The sequence below is a fragment of the Dreissena polymorpha genome, chromosome 1, assembly GCF_020536995.1.
Source record: "Dreissena polymorpha isolate Duluth1 chromosome 1, UMN_Dpol_1.0, whole genome shotgun sequence".
Taxonomy (NCBI): domain Eukaryota; kingdom Metazoa; phylum Mollusca; class Bivalvia; order Myida; family Dreissenidae; genus Dreissena; species Dreissena polymorpha.
Genome location: NC_068355.1, coordinates 144988028 through 144996711, shown reverse-complemented (window position 1 = coordinate 144996711; position 8684 = coordinate 144988028). Strand labels below are relative to the sequence as shown.

The window sequence follows — 8684 nt, the reverse complement described above, 5'->3', positions numbered from 1 at the left end:
ATTTCTAAAACAATCTAACATTTTAATGAGATTGGTATTGTTCATATAATTGAGTATTTTCGCACGTTTCACACGCGTCGACTCTGTGACGTAAGGCAGTAAGTAAATAGCATTAATAAACTATATTTGACAATCATGATTTTCATGGCCTCCATATATTTGAACAGGTGAAAAGTAGTCAAGTTTTGTATTTGGAATTGTGTGAACCATGAAAGCGAAACTTTCTATTTGCATTGGACATTGGCTTTTTTCCAACTGCCGTAACATCAATTTTCAAGATAAACATAGCACTTTTCGGATACCGTGTACGTCTCATTAGTTGAGTTGGTATTAGTGATTGTTTGGTTGTCACTGAGAAAATTTTTGGCGATGTTTTATTGTTTATAATTGCTGCTTAGTGGTTGCCAAGCGACACGGACTGTTTCGGTAATTAAGTCAAGTTATCAATTAGCTAATATTAGAGAGTTTTTTTTATAACGACACACATGATATTTTTAGTTTTATAAACCTTTATAAAAGAGACAGAATTGCGTAAACATTATGTGTGTATTTCATAATATTCGTTTACTTGAAATATCCTATAGATAAAGGATAGAGACCACATTTTTTGTTAAATCGCTATACATTTCTTATAAAACGTTATAAAACTGTGGTGACGGCTCATACAGAGGTGCCATTTTGTCTGCGGTTCATCGGCTTCGCAGTTTAACTCAAAAATGTTGGCGCAAGCCTCAAGTCACACAAAATAGGTTTATCAGATTTGTTTCCACACAAAACTACGTCTTTTGTCAAAACATGTACTTGTGACCTGTCACAGAAAGCATGAAACAAATAATGATTAATCAGATTAAGTTTAACATTAAACTATCGTAGAATATTGATACCTCCTTCAACATTTTTCAAAGTTACTCTATTTGAGTATAAATTGGTCTAAATAGCAATGATGCATGTGATTGTTTTTGTAAGATAGTAATAGATATGTCATTATTTCGTCCTAATTCTTTTTCAAACTGTATTTTGCTATGAGGGTTTAGCAACATATCAATCATCCTATGACGACGTCTTATTTTATATTCATTATTTACAAATATTGTTCAATTCCGTTTAATGGTTACAATACCACGACTAGCTCAATTCTTAAACACAAATCGAAATTATCTAGAGTTAGTTTTGTTCAAAGTGCATTCGCGTACGAACGTATTCACTTAAACCAATTATCTACATATGAGCTTTACGATAAATAATGATGATGTATTTGAAGTATACTTTGCAACGAGTGTTATTGTATCGTAATCTCACAAATTTACATCTCGGTACCTGCGCAGTTTTTTTGATAAATTTTGTATTTTTATGTCCACTTTTCATCCTGTCTATTGTCGTTATCGACTGTATCCTTACTTCGCATTTAATTAAGTACAAGAAGCTGAGATTCTAATGATAAATAGTATAATTTCAATATACATTTAGCGTCTGCGTGCTATTTATGGAGGGAATAAATTTTACACTATATATATATAGTTTCAAGAGGAAATTAATTATATTTATGAAACACATGGCAAGGAAGACCATATGATCTCAACAGCGTTTGAACTTTTAAACAAAAATTTGCAAATTACTAATATTAACATTTGATTGAAATTAAACCTATGCCCTTGAAAAGATCAGAAAATTGTGTTCTGTTTGCTTGGTCACCAACATATTTCTCGGATACCCCAGCAATGAGAAATTATGAGACCGAATTTGATAGACATTGTGAGACTCAAGATTGATGATTAATTGCTGTTTGAACAATGAAACAATGTAGGTTCGGATTTTCCTGAGTGGACATGCGTACAACGTCATAAAACAGATAGTTGACATAAACTGTAAATCAATATATGCAGACAGATGGACGTCAGACGATCAATTGCAATAGTACTTTGAAATAACTTGTTTGATATGCTGAGAAGGTTCACACGTTTACCTGTAATCCTGTGTCTGAATTTACTTTTTAATCTAATCGATTTATTTTATTGGAATGACACAAAATGAAACACACACAAGGCCATTTTCGACTCGAGTTTCGACACTGACAATGAGCGCGACGTCCGGATCGGTGCTTTTAACAATGTTTACATTTTGTGATAGGCCTTTCTACACAAAAAGGTCAAACTGGTTGCATTTGCTGAAATGATTTTCTCTTGCGTGCAACTGACATCCTCAGTTTCCATATTTCCGGAAACCACTTGAACTGCCCGATATCGGCCCGCGATACGCGACTGCACTAAAAATTTATCTCTGATTTATGGTATCTTCAATTTGATATTGTGTATGTTTCTGCTTTAATACAGATGCAATGGTTTTCTTGTCATTGTAAGAGCATTGCCATGGCTGGCATGTAGTAAAATGTTAAGTAGTATATTGAATGTTTCTGGTTTGCATTCATTGTAAGTTCATTAATATGGCAGACACCTTGCAACTGCTTTCGTGTGTGTTGGTGTTTCTTCTTGCGTTAGTATTGCTAACGAATCTTGTTCGATCTTTGTAAAACTCAAGTCCGTCTCGAACAATTGTTTTTCTATATGAATCATCAAAACAGCAGTCATTCGACAATGTTTTATTTTATTACGGATATATCAATAATAATGTCATTTTGACGTTAACTTTAACATTTTTATCGACAGAAGTAAGGTTTGATCGGGGCTGCACACGTTGCTGCAACGCTTAATTGAGCTTCTTTGCACAATTCTTGTTTTCCTCGGTAAACTTTAAAGCGTCGTAGATCTACATGCCCCTATCTCCGGTAAATAACAGCATCCTGACAACACCCGCATTTTCTCATTCGCCAATGTTCGGTCCAAGAAGTAGTATTATTGCATAAACTCTATCTTTAATGCACTCTGGCGGGTAGCAGAAACTTGGCAAAAGGAGGGCTTCAACGGGAGAAATCGTGTATTAACAAAAGCAATTGACGTGCCGTTCATGCCCTGTTATGTGTTTTTCATATCCATAAACTGGTCAACGCGCAGTTACTTCCCATTTTTCATTGGAATCAATAAAGTTATAATGAACTTTGTTAATTACTCCAGCCTTCGACGACTTTCCAAGCATAAATGGGGAACTGAATAAGCAATATCTTCCTCATGCATGCAGGGATAAAGGCAATGAATATTTCCATCCACTTTTCAAATGAGATATATGTTGGCAGTATTTTTTTTTAGAAAATTTAGTTGGAACGAAATAAGATAGACCTGTGAGAAAGAAACCTCTATAAAAACAATGACTTCTTCTGACGATATATTTATCCGTCACGGCCATTATATTGCAAAATAATTCCTCATTTCTTACTTTGCGCGGCTGCATTTCAACTTTGCATTAATTCACTGTTAAACACATTTTAAATCGAAAACTGCCCATCCGAAGGTAAAGCCTCGTCATTTCTGATGATGACCGTGTGAGACATATGTAAAACACAACCTTGAACTTTATGACGTCATATGAAATAATCGATTTTTTTGTCGATGTCGAATGAATTATTTTTAATGTTATTTTAATTTATTTTGGTATGTGTGATTTGTTTATGCAATAATAGCGAAAATACACATTTTCTCAGATATGATCCTCTGCGGGCGCTCTCAAAATCCTTTCCTGCCCTAGTCGGCCAGGAACGGATTTTCGAACGCCCGAACATGATCATGCCCTCGAAAACGTGTATTATCCCTATAATGACATATACTAAATGAATATTTTCAACGCTTCAATGAGGTTTGCACTAGCCTTGGAGTCAGAATACCCATGTTATCCGTGATGACGAGTAACGTCGCTATTGTAAGATAACTGAAACTTTTGAAACCATGTTTTGTTTTATGTCCTTTTGTTTGCATAATTGTTCTAACTACATTTAATACGCACCAATATAGCAATTGAAATTAGATTACTGGAGAGGAGCTCGGATCGCCAGTGTATGCTTTATAATAACGGAAATTAAAAAACAATTTGGGGAATATAAAATGTTAATATATTATTGTATGTACAAAACACCCCTTTGCTTAACCAAACATGTCAACGTTTCACAATGAATGAACAATAAATTAAACGAGATTCATGAATAAAAATACCACATTAGTATTTAGAAATACTATTGCCATAATATTCATAACTTTTATTACGCATTCGTATCATGTTACTTACTCAGGAGACATGGGCTCTTCTGCAACAATGTACACCAGGATAAACGCAGACACGGTAGTCCTCATGATCATTGGATAAAATGAATCCCAACAGAGAGTAACGAGTCGCACAATGTCATATCGGATTAACTCTCTTCATCATAGTTGATATGACATTCAAAATATGATAGTATTAGATCGAATGTGTAATGTATAGTTTAAAAAAAATCTCCACAAAAGTAAGTAATGTATACAGTCGCCGCAATTTCCATCAGGCCAAGATCTATTTAAATGGATTTTTCATGCGCCTATTCCTGGATAATTACTTCGTCATAAGGCATGTCCGTCCTTTCGTCTTTCCATCCGTCAAATGTTTCGTTTTTGACTCGCATTATCCATATATTCAGAAACTTCACATGCAGCATGCCTAAAGGGTTGACGTTCATCCACGTAAGGTCGTTAAGGTCAAGTGCATTCCTGAAAAATTAACAATAGGTGGACAACAGACTTAACTTACAGATGCATCGAGTGGATTGGCGAAACACACGCGTCATATGTTGTTGAATTCGTTTTATCCCCACGCTTTTTGAAAAGCGTGGGGATATTGTGGTTATCTCCGCCGTCTGTCCGTCCGTCTGTCCGTCTGTCTGTCCGTCCTGGCCACTATCTCCTCCTACACTATAAGCACTAGAATCTTGAAACTTACACACATGGTAGCTATGAGCATATGTGCGACCGTGCTCTATTTGGAATTTTGATCTGACCCCTGGGTCAAAAGTTATGGGGGTTGGGGTGGGGCCGGGTCAGAGATTTTCACTCATTTTTTATGTTATATTACATTAACTTCTTCATTTCTACACCGATTTACTTCAAATTGATACTGAACATCTCTTATGACGATACGGTCAATCTCAACTATGCATGGCTCCATAACCAACCATGGGGCGCCCCGCCCACATAGGCCACACCCACCCAAAATTGCCTTTAACTATAACTTCTTCATTTCTACACCGATTCACTTCTAATTGATACTGAACTTCTCTTATGACAATACGGTCAATCTCAACTATGCATGGCCCCATTACCAACCCTGGGGCGCCCCTGGGTCAAACATACGGCATGGGGATACGCGACGGCCTCTGCCGAGCCATTTCTAGTTAAAATATGACTTTATACCAGATTATTAGATAATTTATTTCATTCGGGGGTGATTTTAAAAGTGCAAATTTTGTCACTTTGGCAAATGTATACCAAATAAACATTACACTTATGTTTGGCGAAATCATATGTGTAATTTGTTGATCTTAAAACGAATGGTTCATGTCTCTCCTTATCTTTCTTATATAAACACAGATTGAAGATCATGACTCCGCAGTTATCTAGTATAATATGTAGTCATGAATTGCATGTATTGTCTTTGTGTATTTCTAGACAACATAAGTATGTTCTCTCGAAGGCATTTAGCGTTATTGACGCCAGTCGATCTGGTGTTGGTGGTTAAATTTTTCCAGATTTAAGATATCGTACAAAACATGCTTAAATCAATAATTAGATTTATAGGAGTATCACGACTTTGATATGCTTGTCACGACTTTCACTACCGTTATTCTTAAACAGTTGATGTGTGGTCATTTCGTGTCATATTGAAAGCGAAAGTACAAATCTTCCATTGGATATATATTGATGTGTGGAAAAAATAACTCGTCGTCAGGTTGCGACTATTACTTCAATAGCTCAATTGATTCTTGTGTATACATTGTTTTTGTTGTAATGTAACAATTTTTCGACGCTTGTATAGTTTAATATTGTTTTTTTTATATCTACATTCCTATCATATAAATACCACATTATCTGTTAATATCTCTTAATATTCGGGTGTAAAAATAAATTAACGTTCTACATTATTGCTGATTTTGTCGTTGTTTTTGTTTTTATAAAATCATAATGACAAATTGCATTAACCGCGATACAAGATAATCTGCTTCCGTTCTGATGGATGAGAGATTATGTCGAGGTAGGGAATATACACCAATTTTAACATTTTTACTAATGGTTGCATGGTTGTTTAGCCCGTATTATTATCTCAGATAAAATATTTGTGTTTAAATTGTCGCGCGGTAACATATTTAATTATCAAATAGAATTTCCCACTTTCAAATGTAAAAAACATCAAACGTTTCTAGATAATCAGGCGGGCATATAATGTTAATGATATAAATGTTTGTTTTTTTATAATTCATGTTATTGAATAGTTTTGAAATGTATCTTTGATTATTTTTTTTAATAAAATAAACTGTATAAAAGCATATTGAACAAATGAGCAATTAACAATGTTCATTTATTTAGTTTTAGTGGTGACGCGTGCACAATATTTGCAATTAAAGAACAATATCTTACGCAAAAAATAACAGAATATGTGACGTCGTCAGCGAAAATCAGTCTTGTGTACGCTGACGTTTATGTCGGAAAATCGCGAGACAAAAATCTTGTACGAAAATGCGCTGGATATTTCGTCTTTTTCATACAATTTCTCGGCTCATAATGTATGACAAGCTTTGAAAATTTCCACAATATAGCATGAATATGTCCTTTAAAAATTGGCGCAATTGGTGGTTTGTAATCCGTTTATTTAATTCAAACTATTCCCCTTGAATGACACTGTTTCGTTTGAGTAGTTCACAGGTAGCGCAACCTGTCTCATAGTGTTTATTTTCAATGGCTATTAAACGCTGTAAATCAAAATGACATCGTGTACTGTTGTATGTCTTCAATCGAAGAAGGTTCGGAAATGATATTTCCACATGCTTAAAATAGGTAAGTGAAAGATATATGTGTATTTGGCTTTGTGATTAATTTTTCGCGACTCGCAATTTTGACCCGGAAGTAAACTGTACGATAGCAACTGAATTGTTTACATGAAATGGTGGTAGATTTAAATTTGACTTTAAAATATCATGTCTCAATTTATTAAAACCAACACTATTCCATGTCAAATTTCACAAGACCAGGACACTTCGTTTTTAAATTTAAATAATTTATCGAATGTAAATGAACTTTATTTTGAAACTTCTCACCCCGCTACTCAAGATTTGTTTGATGTGGTAGATGATTATGAAAGTGACCTTGAGTCAAACCATGATGAGTCTGATATTGATATTGATGTAGAAGCTGTCAAAAAAAACATCAGATACTGCGTTTATTGAAAAGTCTGAACTTGATGTTGCAGAAGCTGATAAACAAAACAAATTTAAGGTTGACTTATTTTAAATGTTTAAGCACAAATTTAACTAATAATTATTATCATAAAAAAGTGTTATGTAGATAAATAACTAATAATTTGATATTCTACAGGTTGGGAAGTTATTTTTCAAGACCTCGAGGAAGTGTGAGGTGTATGGAATCAGCTGTGAAGGATCTTGTATTTGAATTAATTTATTATCATTGCTATCCACGAACTGAATCAGTCTAAATGTAATCAACTACCAATTGATTATTTACTTTTTATTGTTGTGTGTGTGTGTGCGTGTTTGTGTGCGTGTGTGGTCTGGAGGATATCATTCTCGTCTAATATCAATCTTTTATGATAAGACAATAACCATGCATTATCTAAATGTTTCAAACCACCTATTAATTAATTGGAAAAAAACCCAAACTATTTGGGTATCTCTAGTAAGTTATTACGGTTTATTTATTAGTCTTCTGTTTCACAGGAGAGCAGGTGTTTTTCCTCGCAGACGAAGGCCAGTCACATGGTAAAGGTGCAAATGCTGTGGTCAGCCAGGTTCACCACTACCTCAACACATACGGTCTTGGCGAACAGCATGCTCACTTTCAGTGTGACAACTGTTGCGGCCAAAATAAAAACAACATAGTCATCTGGTACCTTCTGTGGAGTTATTGTAAGTAATAACAAGCCCTTAGTTATTGTGTTTCTGATAGCTTTTTTTAATGTTGAGAAATTAATTTAGCTAAACCTGTTGTTAAAAATATTTGTTTGCAGTAATGCAATTGCAAAATGGTAAAGCGTGTTGATATGTAGTGAAAATGTAAAAAAAAAAAGTACTCTGGTATCAATCCCAAAAGGAAAAATCTCTTAAAATAATATATTGAAATGAGTCAACATTTTTAAGTCGGTCAATTACTACAAAATACATATTCTAAATTGTAGCCTGACCTTTTTTAATAATTATTTTTTAACATTTCAGGTTTACACAGAATCATCACACTAAGCTTTATGTTGATAAGACATTCAAAGTTTACACCAGATTGGCAAACAAAATCCCATGCAAAATCATCCTTCAAACTTTGTAGTTTTCTATAATAACAACAACAACAAAATAATAATTTGATAATAGGAAAACTATATTTTGCAATTGTTTCTTAATTAAATGGTAATCTTGATACAGAAACTTCAATGCAGAAATGTTGTCTGATGTCGCTGCGTCTGTGGGGTTATTATCAAGGACGGGCCACAACATCCCCCAGCTTGTGGGGGACTCTTCCAATCCTGTTGTTATCTAAGACAGAAAGGATTAC

The 8684-nt window shown here is 34.4% G+C and overlaps 1 long non-coding RNA gene across 1 annotated transcript; it reads left to right on the top strand.

Moving 5' to 3' along the window:
• The first annotated feature begins 6813 nt into the window (after window positions 1-6813).
• LOC127854081 (uncharacterized) lies at window positions 6814-8393 on the top strand. Its single transcript, XR_008036908.1, has 3 exons — window positions 6814-6962; window positions 7859-8027; window positions 8354-8393. It is a non-coding gene; the product is annotated as an uncharacterized LOC127854081 (long non-coding RNA).
• Window positions 8394-8684: the final 291 nt, after the last annotated feature.